The sequence below is a fragment of the Leiobunum rupestre genome, chromosome 5 (genome assembly GCF_980474605.1).
Source record: "Leiobunum rupestre chromosome 5, qqLeiRupe1.1.hap1, whole genome shotgun sequence".
Taxonomy (NCBI): domain Eukaryota; kingdom Metazoa; phylum Arthropoda; class Arachnida; order Opiliones; family Sclerosomatidae; genus Leiobunum; species Leiobunum rupestre.
The window spans coordinates 22,488,263-22,507,868 of record NC_143388.1 but is presented as its reverse complement, the minus strand read 5'-3'; the positions used below and the strand labels follow the sequence as shown (position 1 = coordinate 22,507,868).

The 19,606-nt window shown below is 32.8% G+C and overlaps 1 protein-coding gene across 2 annotated transcripts in view; it reads right to left on the bottom strand.

Annotated features, from left to right (window-relative positions):
* The window catches only part of timeout (circadian regulator timeout), a 351,606-nt gene that overhangs the window by 328,079 nt on the left and 3,921 nt on the right, over positions 1–19,606 (bottom strand). The gene's annotated exons all lie outside the window — the stretch shown is intronic.

Genomic DNA, 19,606 nt, shown 5'->3' with positions numbered 1-19,606 from the left:
AGTCGTAAGTATAACGAACAAAATAAGTAGTTTCATAGTAATTACATAACATTATAAAAATTCATATCCAAAATAAATTGGTTTCGAATTTTAACGTTGAACTTTTTCTTTAATCTTAATTTAAATTTGAAAAAAAAACAGTCGTTTAGTGTGAAAAGAGAGAATCTCTTAATTACTATTTCAATATCAGCACTCCCTAATTTGCATACCAGCTGAAAACAAGATTTAATTTTCAAAGATGGCCAAACAATTGAAACCAAGCTTAATATAAGAATCATTTATTCGCGACCCCCCCCCCCCCCTTCAAAGGTCATTAGTTAAAAAAACCTCCGCAGTCCCGTATTTTAATCGTTAACTAAAATCTTGGGACGTGGCGAGGAGAGGGGGCTAACGAGAGTTTTTGGCCTTTATCAGACCCTTTTTTCAAACTTCCTAGTTTTTAACAGTCATTTAAAGGGCAGATAAGAAATGAGCAGTTGTACTTCGCCAGAGCACAGTGTTAAAAAATACCAAAAAAAATATGGGAGTAAAATTTACATCCGTTTTTATCAGTCGAAAAAACAATAGAAAAAATGACACATTATTTTCCTACATTAAACTAACCCCCAACTGGTTATCGATTTATCGAAATATACGTAAATTAGATACGTTCTAAATTAAATTTAAAAATTGAATCATACTAGGTTAATGATGCTTATTTATTTAATGAACATATTTTTCCTCGCCCAATTGTTTATCGATTTATAGAAATATTCATAAATTAGATACGTTCTAATTTAATTTAAATTTAAACATTTAACCATAATATTATAATTATTGTTAACTGTTTAATTAATGAACATATTTTATCCCTGACAGCTGCTTATCAATTTATAGGAATAGACAAATTAATTACGTTCTAAATTGAATTTGAAATTAAATCGTGATAAGTTAATTATGGTTATCTATTTAATTAATTAAACATTTCCCCGACCAAACTGCTTATCGATTTACATAAATATCAACATATTAAGGATGTTTAAATAAAAACCTACATTAATTAATGTATAATTAACTTTAAATTATCAATTTGCTGATTAATTATTTAATAAAAATATTTATCAGCGCCCGCTTGTTTATAAAAATATCCAAAAATTAAGGATGTTTAAAAAACCTTACATAAATTATAATTAATTATCAAGTTTGTGATTGATTAATTAATAAAAATATTTTCACATATTTTAATGTTTATCGATTTACAGAAATGTCCATAAATTAACTACGTTCTAATAGTAAACTCCATTAATTAAATTATAATTAACTATTAATTATCAATTTGGGTCATGGTAGGCTCCGAACCACAAATGTCGGAAAAATTATTTGTAAAGACTTAGAATTGACGAAATCGACTGTTAGAAATAGGTTTACGTTTGAAGGGATTATTTCCTTGAGGTTATGGAACAAAAGTGAACGAGGCGCGACCGAAATTCCGGAAAAGTTCTTCGGAAATTCAATGTATGGACACAGTGTCGCCATCTATGTTTCGTAAGGGGAACCTCGCCTACATTTTGGCTCCCATACAATTCTTTACGCGATATTTTCGTAAGTGGTGAAGTATTCTAAGTTTACAGATGTGTAAAAAAACGTACTTTAAAAGTGGTATTTAAATACTAAAACAGACTGTTATAACATGTAAATACAAAATAATGTGCGTAAAAACAAAAATTTAAATCGTTCAATGTCTAATGTGAACTTTGTACGATGAAATTGACAAAAAAATGTAAAGATAATATAATTTTAAGCGAAAATAAGTTGTTTTTCATTATCGTTTTAGCATAAGTAACGTAATGAGTAATATGACACTTCCTACTCTCCAAAAGCTCAATTTTCTAAAGACCAGTTTCACTTGCCCCATTTTCCTACGATGAGTGAAAAGAGCGCCAGAGCTTCAAAGTGTGGCCTACTAGCCCCTTGAAGGTGGCTGCAACAATCGCAAAACCAAGCAGCAGGAAAATGCGAACATTAAGGTTTGGGTTCGTGTGATAGGTAAAAAGACTTTGTAAACAAATCGAGGTAGCCAGCGTAAAAAAGTAAACTTAAACAGTATTTAAAGTCCCTGCTGCTTGGTTTTGCTCTTGTTGCAGCCTACTTCCAGGGGCTAGTAGGCCACACTTTGAAGCTCTCTGGCGCTCTTTTAACTCATCGTAGAAGAAAATTTTTGCATAACATTTTGAAACACCCTGTATATTCTAGAGGACAAAGTTTGATTATATATGCTAGTCACAATACATAATTCCCTACTAAATATGCTAGTCGCAATACATAATTCCCTACTAAATATGCTAGTCACAATACATAATTCCCTACTAAATATGCTAGTCACAATACATAATTCCCTACTAAATATGCTAGTCACAATACATAATTCCCTACTAAATATGCTAGTCACAATACATAATTCCCTACTAAATATTTCAGAAACAATACTAACTCAAGCCTACAACCAGTATAACACATTTCAAGAAAAGGCAGGATAATGTAGGATTAGGTTTCAAAATATAGGATTTCAAAGGAATTATAGGACAGCTGGACTGCCTGATCGTCATCAAACTAACCTGTCAGTATTTCCGCAAAAGGTTTTCAGGGTCATACTTAGGGGTATAATCCGACTTGTGGTTTTAGTAATAAGCCAATTAAAGGCCGACTACATAAATCTTCGGTTTACTCTGTCTTTCACTGGAAGTCGGCTGACTGCAATACACGTGTGCCATGCAGTCAGCCGACTTCCAGTGAAAGATAGAGTAAACCGAAGATTTATGTAGTCGGCCTTTATCACGCAAACTGGTTTTTTTTAATACTTTTATAGAAAAGATAATTTGTGTTTGGTGAAATTTAGTTTAAACCTATTTACCGATTAGATAAATAATTTAAAACAAGGCTTGAGATAGCATAGTGCTCTTCCAACGGCTAACTGCTCAGTTTATTCAGTCGTAATTTTCAGATTTAATCTAGGGAAATTTAGAGCTGTGAGTCATCTTAAATCCACCCGGTTTAAGAGGAATTCAAATTAGTTTCTGATTTACATTTTGAGCCATATCAACTAATCTGATAATATATGAAGGTAAATTCGTATAATCTGATATCAGATCTATCGTAATTATTTCCTCGGTTCAGATAACGCAACTTATCTGAGAATCAGTTGAAATTTCCCAGGTAAGCAAGTATTTTAAATTTTCTGATGCTTTCATTTCTACTAAATTTTGTAAACGATTTCGTGTAAAAATGCCAGAGACGTCAAATGGTGTCCCAACAGCAATTCGATAAGTTTCTTTTAAAATCTTACTAAGTCTTTCTTCGAGATTATAGCAACTCCAGGACTTCCAGCCAATAATATAGAGGTTAAGCAGGACGCTCTAGAACTTTGAACGACAACGTGAGAAGTATTTAAACGTTCACGAAATTAAATGATTTGAAATCGATTTAGCGTCAGGGTGAGATAAACGGATAAAACTGACCGTATAATATTAGTTTTATCCGTTTTTTTAATATTAGGTCCGTTTTGATTATGTATTAACCAAATTGTCATGGATTTTAATCGATAGTGTTCAGTCTGATATTAAACAGGTTAACCCATCCTACGAAACTAGTAAAGGCAGAAGCGGATCACATGAGAAGTGACCCTCTCTAATGTACGGATTCAATCAAAATGCGAAGATGCTAGAAGATAAGGGCATCTCAAACGGTTAAAGTAAAAAATAATCGGAGTAAGCAAGCAAGCTCTCAGACTCCGGGTCAAAATCAAAACAAACCGTCAAGGCCTAAAGTTACCAATTTTTCTAATCAGTGTAACCTATAACCCAAGGTTGACTGCTAAAATTACTTTATATTTAGCCACCTATTTGAATACAATTAAAATTAGTAGATTTCATCTCACAAACCTTGACTCCAAGTATAGATAACTCAAAAACCGAGTTAGCTTGGTTAGCAAACACGTACAGTTTTCTATAACAAACTTAAAAACGTCTGATGAAATTATAGATTTATGACATATTCTTTTATCAATAAAAACTACATGTAATTCCTTAGATATTTATTTCGAGACATAATCTGTAATCTTATTTAAATCCATCCTAACAGTTACAGACCGAGTTGATCTAGCTTCTAAAACTAGTTTGCCCTATACACGGTGTTAACTAAAAAACGATACAGCGCCAATAGCTAAAATTGTGTTTTAGCTACGAATTGGAAACTTTCAGGACCCATAGAACGTCACTTGGCAACGGAAATGTCCATGACCTTGAACCACGTCTTCAAGGTCATTTAAAATTTATCTCGAGTTTATCTCGAGAACCATTAGAGATACAAAGTTGGTTTCAATTAGAAAAGTGTTCCCCTTCACATTTAGGTGTAAATAACATTGAAACACCTAATTTGACCCTAAATAACAAGTCCAAATTAAGTATGCTGTATTTTTCGATCACTTTCTGCTAGGGCGTCCATCATATAAAAGTCAGTAGAAAAAATCCAAAGATAGACCTACTTTGCCCTTAGGATTTGGGCAATCTTGTTAAAGGTGTACTCTTTTTAACCTAAAACGTTTTTTTTTTGCCTGTTCCGGGATGATAATTACTCCGGCCCATAAACTATTCGCTTGTTCCGGAGTATAATGGTTACTCTTTTTACTCCTCCTGAAAAGGAGGTGTAAAGGAGTAAATCGGATTTTGTCGTCTGCTAGCGGGTACAACCAATACTAAAACACGCCTTGTTATGGCTGTGATCATGGTCTAAACACAAACATTTGTTTTCGTGTACCCTGCTTAACTATTAATGTCTCCGATTTCGTCTTAAAGCAACTGTCGGCCCTATCATTGCCACCTGCATTATGAAAAGGCCCCTGTTATTAGAGATGGCCATGAATCTATCCGATTCTTCGAAAAACGCGACTGTACTGGAGAGCGTGGTGCCATCTATTTACGGCAAAAGAAGCTAAAATTTACAATAGCCAAAGGATAACGTCGTCAGAGAGTCATTGTAGAGTATTATAGTTAGACAACTTATACTCTATTTAGTGAACTTTAACCTCAATTATATATCCCGTTTAAAAATATTGTTTATAAAATTTTCTGTAATTTAATTTTATGGGCCAATTTACAAGCGATTCAATCAACGCGAGGGGTACCTATATAAGTACCCGCCTTTTGGATCCAAGTTAAAATTCTTTAACACATTTTTAGTAAACATTTTCCATTTGCAACCAAAATTAAATTCCCTGACTTTCCTACGTTTTCCGCATGTTTTTCGAGTACTGCGGTAACCCTGCTAATAACAGAACTCTGTTTTTATTGATTTATTTAATTATTAGGTGTTTCAAGCGCGCTCTCTCTATCTTCAATAACTATAGCTAGTGACGTAGAAAAAACATTTACACGTGACCTCCCGTATTTTATAGAAACCCTTATTATGACTCTCCAACTTTTATATTCCGATAAGTGAACCCATCTTCCCAGATCAACCACATAAAACAAATATTTGAAGCAACCCTTAGTGACTAGACCAAACTTCGAGTAACTAAAAAGTTTGACTCCGTTAAGCCAAAACACCATTAAATCTTCTTAAAGGTAATACTAAAAATACCTCCAAAAACAAGCAACTTTTATCGGTAAGACCCTTAAGCTAGGGCTACGAAGCGGCTAACATCCCCAATAAACCGGACGTACGAGAACCAAATAGCAAATACCGAAAGCAGACGGAAAATAAATAGCTATTGAAGATAAAAAGAGGATTCAACGGACAGGTAGTAAACACAAACAAGTTGACAGCCACTGACAGCGACACAAATTGGGATAAAATGGAAAAATGGAGGAAGCCATTCCCACCCCCAAGACACATTCCAGAACACAGAGTTGCCAGCTAAGAACTGGAAGATTTCCTAGCCAAATATTACTCCTAAATCGCCCAATGTTTTAAGAAAGTCACTTATATTAACAAGGTTCGTACAAAATTTCAGGAATTAAATTCCCTGACATTTCCAGGTTAATAACAATAATAATAATCAGCTAGGCTAATACCCAAGGCACCACCTTAGGCCTAAGTCATCTGGCGTCTTTTAAAGCCATTAATTCAGCTGACCGGGTTACAATGCGTAGGAGGTTTTCCCTGACCAAAACGCCAAATTTTCCCTGACCATTTTTGTAGAATGAATGAATGTTTTGAGGTAAAATCTTGAAAAATATTGATTAAAAACAATTATTTGCCTATTTTGTTTGGGGCCTTTTTAAAATTCTGATTATTCCCAGACCTTTTGGAATCGTTTTCAAATTCCCTGACTTTTCCAGGTCGTGTACGAACTCTGATTAAAGCAAGTGGCGGCTCTATCATTGCCACCTGTATTATGAAAAGGCCCCGTTTATTAGAGATGGTCACGACTTTATCAGATTATTCGAAAAATGCAACGTTGCTGGAGAGCGTGGTGCTAGGGTCCCCATAAATTTTCCGATTAAAATTCCCTGTTTTCCATGACCATTTTAAGAGATTTTCAATGACATTTTAAGGCCCAAATTTATTAGAAGTTAATAAATTTACATGGACTTATATTTCACGAAAAAGATATTGCAATGTTGAAAAAATTAGCCAAACTTTCAAAGAAATAAATGATAATCATAGAATTTGTCATAGATCTAGAGTAAAATTAACTTCAAAAGATGTCAAGTCAGTGGCGTACTCAGTGGGGCACAAGTCTCCATTGAAACTTATGGTTATATGTAAAATTGTGTGAGACCCCCCTCGCAAACCAAAATCCTCGGTACGTTACTGTTTTAAGTTGAGTCGGAACGCCGCGGAAAAGAGTCGGAACGCCGCGGAAAAGAGTCGGAACGCCGCGATAAAGAGTCGGAACGCCGCGATAAAGAGTCGGAACGCCGCGATAAAGAGTCGGAACGCCGCGATAAAGAGTCGGAACGCCGCGATAAAGAGTCGGAACGCCGCGATAAAGAGTCGGAACGCCGCGATAAAGAGTCGGAACGCCGCGATAAAGAGTCGGAACGCCGCGATAAAGAGTCGGAACGCCGCGATAAAGAGTCGGAACGCCGCGATAAAGAGTCGGAACGCCGCGATAAAGAGTCGGAACGCCGCGATAAAGAGTCGGAACGCCGCGATAAAGAGTCGGAACGCCGCGATAAAGAGTCGGAACGCCGCGATAAAGAGTCGGAACGCCGCGATAAAGAGTCGGAACGCCGCGATAAAGAGTCGGAACGCCGCGATAAAGAGTCGGAACGCCGCGATAAAGAGTCGGAACGCCGCGATAAAGAGTCGGAACGCCGCGATAAAGAGTCGGAACGCCGCGATAAAGAGTCGGAACGCCGCGATAAAGAGTCGGAACGCCGCGATAAAGAGTCGGAACGCCGCGGAAAAGAGTCGGAACGCCGCGGAAAAGAGTCGGAACGCCGCGGAAAAGAGTCGGAACGCCGCGGTAAAGAGTCGGAACGCCGCGGTAAAGAGTCGGAACGTAGCACGCCTAAAAAAGAGCTTCAAACCCGCCCAAATTGGCGGGCAAGCGAGGTCTCCGGCATCCGCTCATCCTCATCCCGAAAGGACGGAGAGGAAGTGCAAGAGGCCCGTAGTCAGAGAGACTGAGCTACACCGGAAAACGCGCGTCATTTGTCCACTGATTTTTTTCCTCGTTTCCTCCCCCTCCCCTGTCTGACAAAAGAAGTCGAGATGGCGAAGAAGAAACCAATCTAATTTGGGGCACCCCAATGATACAATACGTTTTACGCCCGTCCTGTAATAGAAGAAAGGGTGCCGACATCCCACCCAACTCGGGGTGGGGGCGCGGGGTTGCGTAGGTCCACTTTTAACCTGGCCCGTGGGGGGTATTGGATGTCACAGTGTAGATTCAATTTCATTTATAGAATTACAAAGACCAAGTTAAAATGGTTCGGGACGTCAAAGAATCGAATTTAAAAGTGACATTTGAGTGAAATATTTCACCTACGTACAAAAGCTTTTTCTATTATATAATATAAATAAAACCATGTTTAAAAAAGAAGAATTTTCGTTGCCAGGGAGCGATTTGCAATATTTTTATACATTAGGATTCTGACACTGTCAATTTTTTACTAATGCTTGATTGAACAGGACATAAATTATATTCAGGTTAAATCAAGAATGAAAACGTTGAGACGATTTATATCGTTGTTCCTAACAAATCAAATCGGTCGTTTATTTCATTGCAAGGTTGCTACCGTTTTTCACAATCAAATTCCCCCAAATTTACAGATTTTCCATAACTAACCTATATTTAGATATTTGCAAATTTTCCTGAAATTTAGACTAATTTTTAAAATTCCCCGACTTTTAAACCCTTATTCCAATTCCCCGACTTTTAAACCCATATTCCAATTCCCCGACTTTTAAACCCATATTCCAATTCCCCGACTTTTAAACCCATATTCAAAATCCCCGACTTTTAAACCCATATTCAAAATCCCCGACTTTTAAACCCATATTCAAAATCCCCGACTTTATAACCCATATTCAAAATCCCCAGGCTTTTAAACCCATATTTAAAATCCCCACTTTTAAACCCATATTCAAAATCCCCAGACTTTTAAACCCATATTTTAATTCCCAGCCTTTAAAACCCATATTCAAAATCCCCAGACTTTTAAACCCATATTTTAATTCCCAGCCTTTTAAACCCATATTCCAATTCCCCGACTTTTAAACCCATATTCCAATTCCCCGACTTTTAAACCCATATTCAAAATCCCCGACTTTTAAACCCATATTCAAAATCCCCGACTTTATAACCCATATTCAAAATCCCCAGGCTTTTAAACCCATATTCAAAATCCCCAGGCTTTTAAACCCATATTTAAAATCCCCACTTTTAAACCCATATTCAAAATCCCCAGACTTTTAAACCCATATTTTAAATCCCCACTTTTAAACCCATATTCAAAATCCCCAGACTTTTAAACCCATATTTTAATTCCCAGCCTTTAAAACCCATATTCAAAATCCCCAGACTTTTAAACCCATATTTTAATTCCCAGCCTTTAAAACCCATATTCAAATTAGCTGAATTTTAAACCCATATTCAAATTAGCTAACTTTTAAACCCATATTCAAATTAGCTGACTTTTCCCTGAATTCCAGGTTTTCCAAGTACTGTCTGAAATTTCACTGATTTTTACTAAATAATAAGAATTCCCCTGATTTTTAACTAAATTATAAGAATTTCCTTGACTTTACTAAAAAAGTATTTTCCTGATATTTCCCTGATTTTTATTATATAATAATAATTTCCCTGATTGTTATTATATAATAATTTCCCTGGTTTTACTGATAATTTCCATGATTTTTATTATAATAAGAATTTACCTGATTTTACTAAATAAGAATTTACCTGATTTTACTAAATAAGAATTTACCTGATTTTACTAAATAAGAATTTACCTGATTTTACTAAATAAGAATTTCCCTGTATTTACTAAATAAGAATTTCCCTGTATTTACTAAATAATAAGAATTTCGCCGATTTTACTAAATAATAAGAATTTCCCTGATTTTACTAAATAATAAGAATTTCCCTGATTTTACTAAATAATAAGAAATTCCCTGATTTTACTAAATAAGAATTTCGCCGATTTTACTAAATAATAAGAATTTCCCTGATTTTAATAAATAATAAGAATTTCCCTGATTTTACTAAATAATAAGAATTTCCCTAATTTTACTAAATAAGATTTTCCCTGATTTTAGTAAATAATAAGAATTTCCCTGATATTTCCCTCTCGTGTGGGGGGGTGACTAGACCAGCGGTTCCCAATTTTTTGTTGCTATGGAACCCTAAATTATCCACCTAATTCTGGCGGAACCCCAACTCATTTTTTTACTTATCTTAAAAGATTCTTGACACAAACAAAGATGACCGCGCTGCGAATTCTCGGAACCCCTGTGACCCTTCCGCAGAACCCCAGAGTTCCGCGGAACACCTTTTGGGAACCGCTGGACTAGACCATGATATCCGCGGATCATCTCAACATTCTTGGTGAAATATTAAACATTGTTTAAAATAATAATATAATAAACAGTTTAAAATAATAATATAATAAACAGTTTAAAATAATAATATAATAAACAGTTCGTCATACCATGAAGTATCAGTCTCTTTAAATTTATTATCTGTTTTAATATAATAGTTATTTTCCAAATTAGCACAACATTGGTGGTTCAACCGATTAGCAGACATTAGACTTACATATTCTAAAATTTAATTTCGGGACGAGTTAGAGAGATGAAGCAAAAAAGAATTTGGAAAAATGAAACGAATATAAAACCGAAATGCAGTCAGACCTAAAATTAATTTTTAATATCTACTAGCTCTCTTGAATGCTTACAGCCGGGGGAAAAAGATCACAACAAGTTGGTCAGAGCCAAATTACAGTCCAGCGCTTAAAGGGTGGATGGCGTTTACAGTGACGTTTCGTTTTAGGTAGAATATTTCTTGGTTTTGGCTCAAGTAAAACTATAATAGACAGTAGAGATGTTAATTTTCTGGAATAAATAAATGTGGAATTATCCGCAAATTAGAAAAATAAATATTAATTCAATATTAATATAATTCTTTGTTTTATTTTAATGTTAATATAATTCTTTATTTTATTTTATTTTAATATTAATATAAATCTTTATTTTATTTTAATTTAATATTAATATAATTCTTTATTTTATTTTATTTAATATTAATATAATTCTTTATTATTATTTTATTTAATATTAATATAATTCTTTGTTTTATTTTAATGTTAATATAATTCTTTATTTTATTTTATTTTAATATTAATATAAATCTTTATTTTATTTTAATTTAATATTAATATAATTCTTTATTTTATTTTATTTAACATTAATATAATTCTTTATTATTATTTTATTTAATATTAATATAATTCTTTAGTTTATTTTATTTTATATTAATATAATTCTTTATTATTATTTTATTTAATATTAATATAATTCTTTAGTTTATTTTATTTTATATTAATATAATTCTTTATTTTATTTTATTTTAATTTAATATGAATATAATTCATTTTAGTTTAATATTAATATAATTCGTTTTAGTTTAATATTAATATAATTCATTTTAGTTTAATATTAATATAATTCATTTTAGTTTAATTTTAATCTAATTCATTTTAGTTTAATTTTAATCTAATTCATCTTAATTTTGATATTAATATAATTCATCTTAATTTTGATATTAATATAATTCATCTTAATTTTGATATTAATGATTCATTTTAATTTTGATATTAATATAATTCATCTTAATTTTGATATTAATATAATTCATCTTAATTTTGATATTAATATAATTCATCTTAATTTTGATATTAATATGATTCATTTTAATTTTGATATTAATATGATTCATTTTAATTTTGATATTAATATAATTCATTTTAATTTTGATATTAATATAATTCATCTTAATTTTGATATTAATATAATTCATCTTAATTTTGATATTAATATAATTCATCTTAATTTTGATATTAATATAATTCATCTTAATTTTGATATTAATATAATTCATCTTAATTTTGATATTAATATAATTCATCTTAATTTTGATATTAATATAATTCATCTTAATTTTGATATTAATATAATTCATCTTAATTTTGATATTAATATAATTCATCTTAATTTTGATATTAATATAATTCATCTTAATTTTGATATTAATATAATTCATCTTAATTTTGATATGAATATAATTCATCTTAAATTTGATATGAATATAATTCATCTTAATTTTGATATTAATATAATTCATCTTAATTTTGATATTAATATAATTCATCTTAATTTTGATATTAATATAATTCATCTTAATTTTGATATTAATATAATTCATCTTAATTTTGATATTAATATAATTCATCTTAATTTTGATATTAATATAATTCATCTTAAATTTGATATTAATATAATTCATCTTAATTTTGATATTAATATAATTCATCTTAATTTTGATATTAATATAATTCATCTTAATTTTGATATTAATATAATTCATCTTAATTTTGATATTAATATGATTCATTTTAATTTAATACTAATATACTTCTTTTCTATTGGACAGTGGCCTCTACTTCCGGGAACAAATTTCTTGGGTCGTAGGTCGTTCACGTCGCCTACTTTTTGGTGTACTTAGGCTAGCTAGAGTACTAACAAACATCGCGTGTTTTCGTACACTGTACCTCAGCTTAGTTGCTAGCTATCTTTTCAACAAAATTGAAAACGTACAGAGAAAGTTTATTGAACTTGCGCACACGAACTTTCTTAAAAATAAACCGTATGATTATGCATATCTCCTGAACTACCTGGGCCTAGAGACAATTCACTTATTTTTAGACAAACGTCAAATCATTTTTATTTGGAAACTAATCTACAACTTACACATCCCGGACTTAACGCCCTCTTTAAATTTTCACGTACCTAACCACTGCACTCGTCAAAAAATTACATTCTCCAGCACTAAACCTATTAGCCCCATTTTAAGAATGCAACAAACTTGTAACTTGTATAACAACCAATTAGATCTTTTCTCATGCAAATTTTCGCACATTTTTAAAATTATCTAAATTAGTCACTTTACAAATTTCATAGTTTTTAACTTTTGTATTTTTTTTTTCACTCTGTGTTTTACCTTGTTGGTACAATTTGTTCTGTTGTAATGCACAATAAACACCTCATTTCATTTCATTTATCTTAATATTGATTTAAATAAATAATATAATTAGTTTATAAAACACGTTGCGTTACAGGCAATAAAGAAAGTTTAACAGAATGAATGAGTCTTAATTTTTATTTAAAATTAATTTCTAAAATAACACTTTCAAATTAACTTCCAACACCACTAGATAGAGGGCTCGATATTCGTGGAACAGACAGCGACGAAACCCTCAATATAATCTCCCTCTCTCCCATGTTTATGAGTTTGCAATTATCAGAGTATAATTCCCGCGTCATATATTTTGGCACCAAACTTAAAAAACCGAACAAAACGAAACCAGAAACTTATTTGGAACAAAGTATCTTTCTATAAACGAATCAAATATCCCGGGTTTTCTAATTAAAAACGCATTCCTGTACACGATATAAGAAACTCGAAAAGCTCGAGCGAATAAATAAGAAAAAATGGGAATTTAAAAATTTAGGAGAGGGTAAAAAGTGCATAAATTATGGGAACAGCCGTAAAAAAAACGAAACTTAAAAAAAGTAGCGGTTGAAAAAGCAACTGAAATGATTGGAGAAGCAGACAAATTCCGAAAGAAAGCAATTACAAAAAGGCTTCATTCTTTTGCAGTTTTTTTCGCGAATTAAAGAAAAACCATTCGTGCAACCGAGAAGAATATTATCTAAACTTAAACCCAAAATAATAGAGAACTATAAGCCGAAATGAATACTTTTTTTGCAGTACTCAAACAAAATTGAAATGAATAAACGCTTTTAGCAGTGTATTTATTTAAAAATAAAATATAGCGTAAAAAAAATGTTATGGTATAAACGAGGTTGTATTTATGTTTCGAGGTTTTCCCATGCCTATTTTCCTAATTTTTCCAGTTGAAAGGGCACCAAATGTTTTATGTTTTAAGATAACCTAGGGTAATAATAATAATAATATACAGCTAGGCTAATACTCAAGGCACCACCTTAGGCCTAAGTCATCGAGCGACTTTTGAAGCCTTCAATTCAGGTGGCCGGGTTACAATGCTAACTTAACCAATCTTTACTCGAAGAGGTGTAGGGGTCATTCATTTCATATTAACTAAATTAGTCAAATCTTTAACAAGAACTTATTGATGTCAATTTGTAGTCATTAGGAACAAATTTCTCAAATCATTAATTTCCCTGATTTAAACAAAAAAATTCAGTGATTTCCATGATGTTTACAAAACAATTCCCTGATTTCCATGATTTTTACCCAAAAAAATAATTTCCCTTATTTCCATGATACTTAAAAAAATAATTTTCCTTATTTCCATGATACTTAAAAAAATAATTTTCCTTATTTCCATATTTAAAATAATTCCCTTAATTTTCAAATTTAAAATAATTCCCCTGATTTACATGATTTTTACCAAGAAAATTTCCCTGATTTTCATGATTTAAAAAAAATTATTTTTTAAAAATTTCCCTGACAATTTAATTATCAAATATTTCCAGGTTTTCCACGTATGGATGAACCCGGTTCTATTTAAGGAAAATGAGTATGTTGATACGATTTTCACCCAAACCACCTCACGCTTTTGCAGTAAGTTCCTCCCCTCCCCTGAAAAAATCAAATCAGCTCATTGGTTCCCTAAAACTGACGTCATCCACCGCGATTGACGTTATCCGTCCCCCCCCCCCACGGGGGTAAAATTCGGCCTCAGAAATAGGCGGTTAAATAAACCCCTCTCTGACTGTCTTGCCCCCCTGTTGCCAAATGCTGCAAGATCGATGCCTAGAAAATTCTCAGCTTTGGCAGTATAAAGATAAACCATAGACAAACTAGTTAGATGTCCAGTCGCAGCAGCACAGACTCTATAATCAGCTATGTATGATCTTTTATTTAAAGGACTATTAGTTTAAGCAATACTACATTAAAGTTAACAGATAATATGTAGCGAAACTATATCCTATGTTTACATGATTCCCCGAAGATATTTTCCGCCTAAACAGAATGTCTCCCCCCCCCCACCTTACCGGAAATGGGAGGAAGATTATAATTGCATCGAAAAAGGGGCGTGGTTTTATCCCGAGGAATCACGAGGCGAACGCGGTATTGCTAACACATTCTCTGTCACCAACCAAGAATTCGGTGATTAAATTTCTCTTTGATTAATAACAATTTTTATACCTGAAAATGAAATTTTTGTATTTTTTTAAAATTTTGTTTAACGAATGTATTTATTTATACGTCAACAGGGTTCTTCCACAATTTTCGAAATTAATTTCCCTGTTTTATCCAGGTTTTCCCTGACCAATTTGACAAATTTCCCTTTCCATTTTTGTAGAATAAATAAATGGTTTTAGGTAAAAATTTTTAGATGTATTACCATAAGCGTATAATATTATTACATCAGTGTGAAACTTCCTATTCTTCACATGCTAAAGTTTTATTGAGAGCTATTCACAAGACAGACTGCATTACGGGCTTTGTCGCTGTTTTGCGTCCGCTTGCTAACGCGTCACACATAGCTTTTGACAGCGCCTCGCTAGGGGGAGATTTTAGTCTGGTGATGACGTCACTCCGTTACTAGCACCCTGTAAAATATTACCCAAAGTGACAAACTTATGGAAAATATTATAGACTTATGGTATTATTAATATCTTATTCAAAAATTTATTTTCCTGAATTTTTTCGAACCATTTTCAAATTCCCCGACTTTTTCGGACCATTTTCAAATTCCCCGACTTTTTGGGACCATTTTCAAATTCCCCGCCTTTTTGGGACCATTTTCAAATTCCCCGACTTTTTGGGACCATTTTCAAATTCCCCGACTTTTTGGGACCATTTTTAAATTCCCCGACTTTTTCGGACCATTTTCAAATTCCCCGCCTTTTTGGGACCATTTTCAAATTCCCCGACTTTTTCGGACCATTTTCAAATTCCCCGCCTTTTTGGGACCATTTTCAAATTCCCCGACTTTTTCGGACCATTTTCAAATTCCCCGACTTTTTGGGACCATTTCCAAATTCCCCGACTTTTTGGGACCATTTTCAAATTCCCCGACTTTTTCGGACCATTTTCAAATTCCCCGACTTTTTGGGACCATTTCCAAATTCCCCGACTTTTTGGGACCATTTCCAAATTCCCCGACTTTTTGGGACCATTTTCAAATTCCCCGACTTTTTGGGACCATTTTCAAATTCCCCGACTTTTTGGGACCATTTTCAAATTCCCCGACTTTTTGGGACCATTTTCAAATTCCCCGACTTTTTGGGACCATTTTCAAATTCCCCGACTTTTTGGGACCATTTCCAAATTCCCCGACTTTTTGGGACCATTTTCAAATTCCCCGACTTTTTGGGACCATTTTCAAATTCCCCGACTTTTTGGGACCATTTTCAAATTCCCCGACTTTTTGGGACCATTTCCAAATTCCCCGACTTTTTGGGACCATTTCCAAATTCCCCGACTTTTTGGGACCATTTTCAAATTCCCCGACTTTTTGGGACCATTTTCAAATTCCCCGACTTTTTGGGACCATTTTCAAATTCCCCGACTTTTTGGGACCATTTTCAAATTCCCCGACTTTTTGGGACCATTTTCAAATTCCCTAAAACGGCCTAAAACGAGTATTTCCCGTCGACGCCAAAATAATCCGTTAGGCATAAGACAATTTTATTTCTAGTCGACGCAAAAATTATTCGTTAGGCTTAAGGCATTCTGAATTTTTACTCCACGACGCAAACAAATTATCCGTTAGGCTTTAAGACTAATTTTTTTAGTCGATACAAAAATTATACGTTAGTTGTGCAAGCGTCTGATTTCATTTTTGTTTTTGGAAGTTTTAGTTCGCCGGTATTTCCCGATAGAGGCGCTCTTCCTTTACATTAGAGTTTTGAATTTCCGAAGTTCCCGCGTATAATCATTGTCGAGTCGGTGTCTTATAAGGAGAAAGACGGTTTTTCCGCGGCGGTGAAATGTTTGTCGAGAGTTTTAAGTAAGATATTTTCAAAATCTTTCATTACTAAAATAAATTTGAGAATATTTTATTTTCCAATAAATTGATTAATTATAATCAATTTATTCGAAAATACTGTTATTTATAAAACTAGGTTATTTAACTGATAAAATTTTTGCCAAGGCCTATTTTAACATACTTTATTATTTAATTTAAGGATTTACAATGAAAATTCCATTAATAAAATGGTATTAGACAGGATATTAGCAAAATTAGCCCGCCGAACGATTCAAACTTTCGGCGCGAATCTCGAAATATTTGAAAAGTAAAAGACAACGAAGTACGCCACCTATTGGTCTTTCGCGCGTAAGTCGCAAGCTCCTGTCACCCCCTAGCTGAGCAGCTGACACAGGCCTTTATAATAACGTAGGCACCGGTTAGACATAAGACAATTTTTTTTTAGTCGACGCAAAAATTATCCGTTATTTTTTAGTCGACGCAAAAATTATCCGTTATTTTTTAGTCGACACAAATTATCCGTTAGGCTTAATACAACTAATTTTTAGTCGAAGCAAAAATTATCCGTTATTTTTAGGCGACACAAATTATCCGTTAGGCTTAATAAAACTAATTTTTAGTCGACGCAAAAATTATCCGTTATTTTTTAGTCGACACAAATTATTCATTACTTAATACAACTAATTTTTAGTCTACGCAAAAATTATCCGTTAGGCTCATGACAATTTTGTTTTAATCGACACAAATTATCCGTTAGGTTTAATACAACTAATTTTTAGTCGACGCAAAAATTATCCGTTATTTTTTAGTCGACACAAATTAACCGTTATGCTTAATACAACTAATTTTTAGTCGACGCCAAAATTATCCGTTAGGCTCATGACAATTTTTTTTTAATCGACGCAAAATTTATCCGTTAGGCTTAAGACAAATTATTTTAGTTGACGCAAAAATTATCCGTTAGCCCTAACAAGACTCTTTCACGTCGACACGACGTTTTTGCCCATTTACAAAGACCATATTAAAAGTATTTATTTTTATTAATCGCTGAATGTGTTTTATCGAATACATTCTTGAAAACGCTTGGTTTTTCTACATAAATAATACATCGTCCATCGAAACATATTAGGTGATTGAAATAAATATTAAATTATGTTGATTAAATCACGATTTAAACCACCAACCTGCAGTTTCCCCAAATGCATTAAAATGATTAACGGCGAATGTAAGAAGAAATCGCCCCCTGGAGGTAAAACCCTGAATTATAGAAATATCACTCTGAGAAAACCCGCTAAAAGTACACAAAGAAACATCGCAAGTTCAAACAAGAACTCTTTAAACGCATTATAAACTTGGAAATTAAAGCAGTGGCGGCTATAAACCAAACTACTTTTTCTGACAAGAGCTTCGCGCTCTCTTCGACTCCGCTACTCGCCCAATAGAGGTCGCTTTTAAAACTTACACAAGGAGCAATAAAAGAATACGAGATCGCGGCGCACCCTAGCGTGAAACTCGCGAGAAAAGGAGAAGTAGTCGGAGGGTTTTTGAAGATTTCAAATTAAACTTCAACGCTTCGAATCAGTCAAGCCGTATTCTCCTTCATTTGAAATTCTTCTTTCGAAGCTTGATTAGGGTTTTAACTTTCCAGCGCCCTCTAGCGGACACCCGTGGCGCGCCCTTTATTTTTTTCATTTCTTTTTTTTTTGGAGTGTTTAAACGCGACCCCCTCCAAAGCGCCGCCACCGGCGCAAGGCCTAATCAGAGACAAAGAGTTGGAAGGCCGGGGATAGTGCGATCGTAGAGCGGAAGAGGGCGCTGACAAAAAGATAGTTCATTAAGCCGCTTGTTAGTCGTCCGGAAAAATACGGGACGAACGACGCGAAAAACGATCAATTTTTCAAGCGGATTAGAAAGCTACAGGATCTTTGGAGGAGGATTTAAACTCATCAAGGAATTACATTATTTTGGTTTTGGTCTATTGGATAATTGGGAGCGATGCAGGGAAATCTACCCATTACTTTAAATTTGTTTTAGCCTCAGGGAGCATTTTTTGGTTGAATGGTATATTATTTCGTATTATCATAAGTAATACAATATCGATAAGTATGACAACGATTTCGGTTAGGGATGTCTCATTTAAAACAAGTGATTTAAAAAAATATTGAATCAAAACATGTTTTTAAAAAAATCATCGATTTAATTTTTTTTTAAATCATCGATTTAAAACAAGTGATTTTTTTAAATCCTAGATTAAGGGGTTTCATAAATCATCGATTTAAAACAAGTTATTTTTCTAAATATCGTAGATTTAAAACTAATTTATTTAAAAACTATCGATTTAAATTAAATGATTTTTTTTTAAATAGACGTAAATCAAGTGGTTTTAAAAAAATCATCGATTTAAAAAAGTGATGTTTATAAAAATCATTGATTTAAGACAAGTGATTTTTTTAAATTATCGATTTAAATCAAGTGATTTTTTCTAAAAATCATCGATTTAAGACAAGTGATTTTTTTAAAATCATCGATTTAAGACAAGTGATTTTTTTAAAATCATCGATTTAAATCAAGTGATTTTTTCTAAAAATCATCAATTTAAAACAAGTGATTTTTTCTAAAAATCATAGATTTGAAACTAATTTATTTAAAAAAATTGACGTAAATCAAGTGGTTTTTAAAAAAATCAATTTAAAACAAGTGATTAAATAATAAAACTTCAATATATTTAGAGCAAAATCAAATAAAATTTAAAAAATTACTTATGGTAATAAAATCCCAAATTAAAAAATCTTTTTGCGAAATATCGTATAAATATTGTAAGCTCATGAGTAATCTTGGAGGAAAGTAAAGGGTGACGTCACTAATATTAATATTTTTTTCAATGTAAATGTAACAAGTGGCTATGACGTCGCGCGATT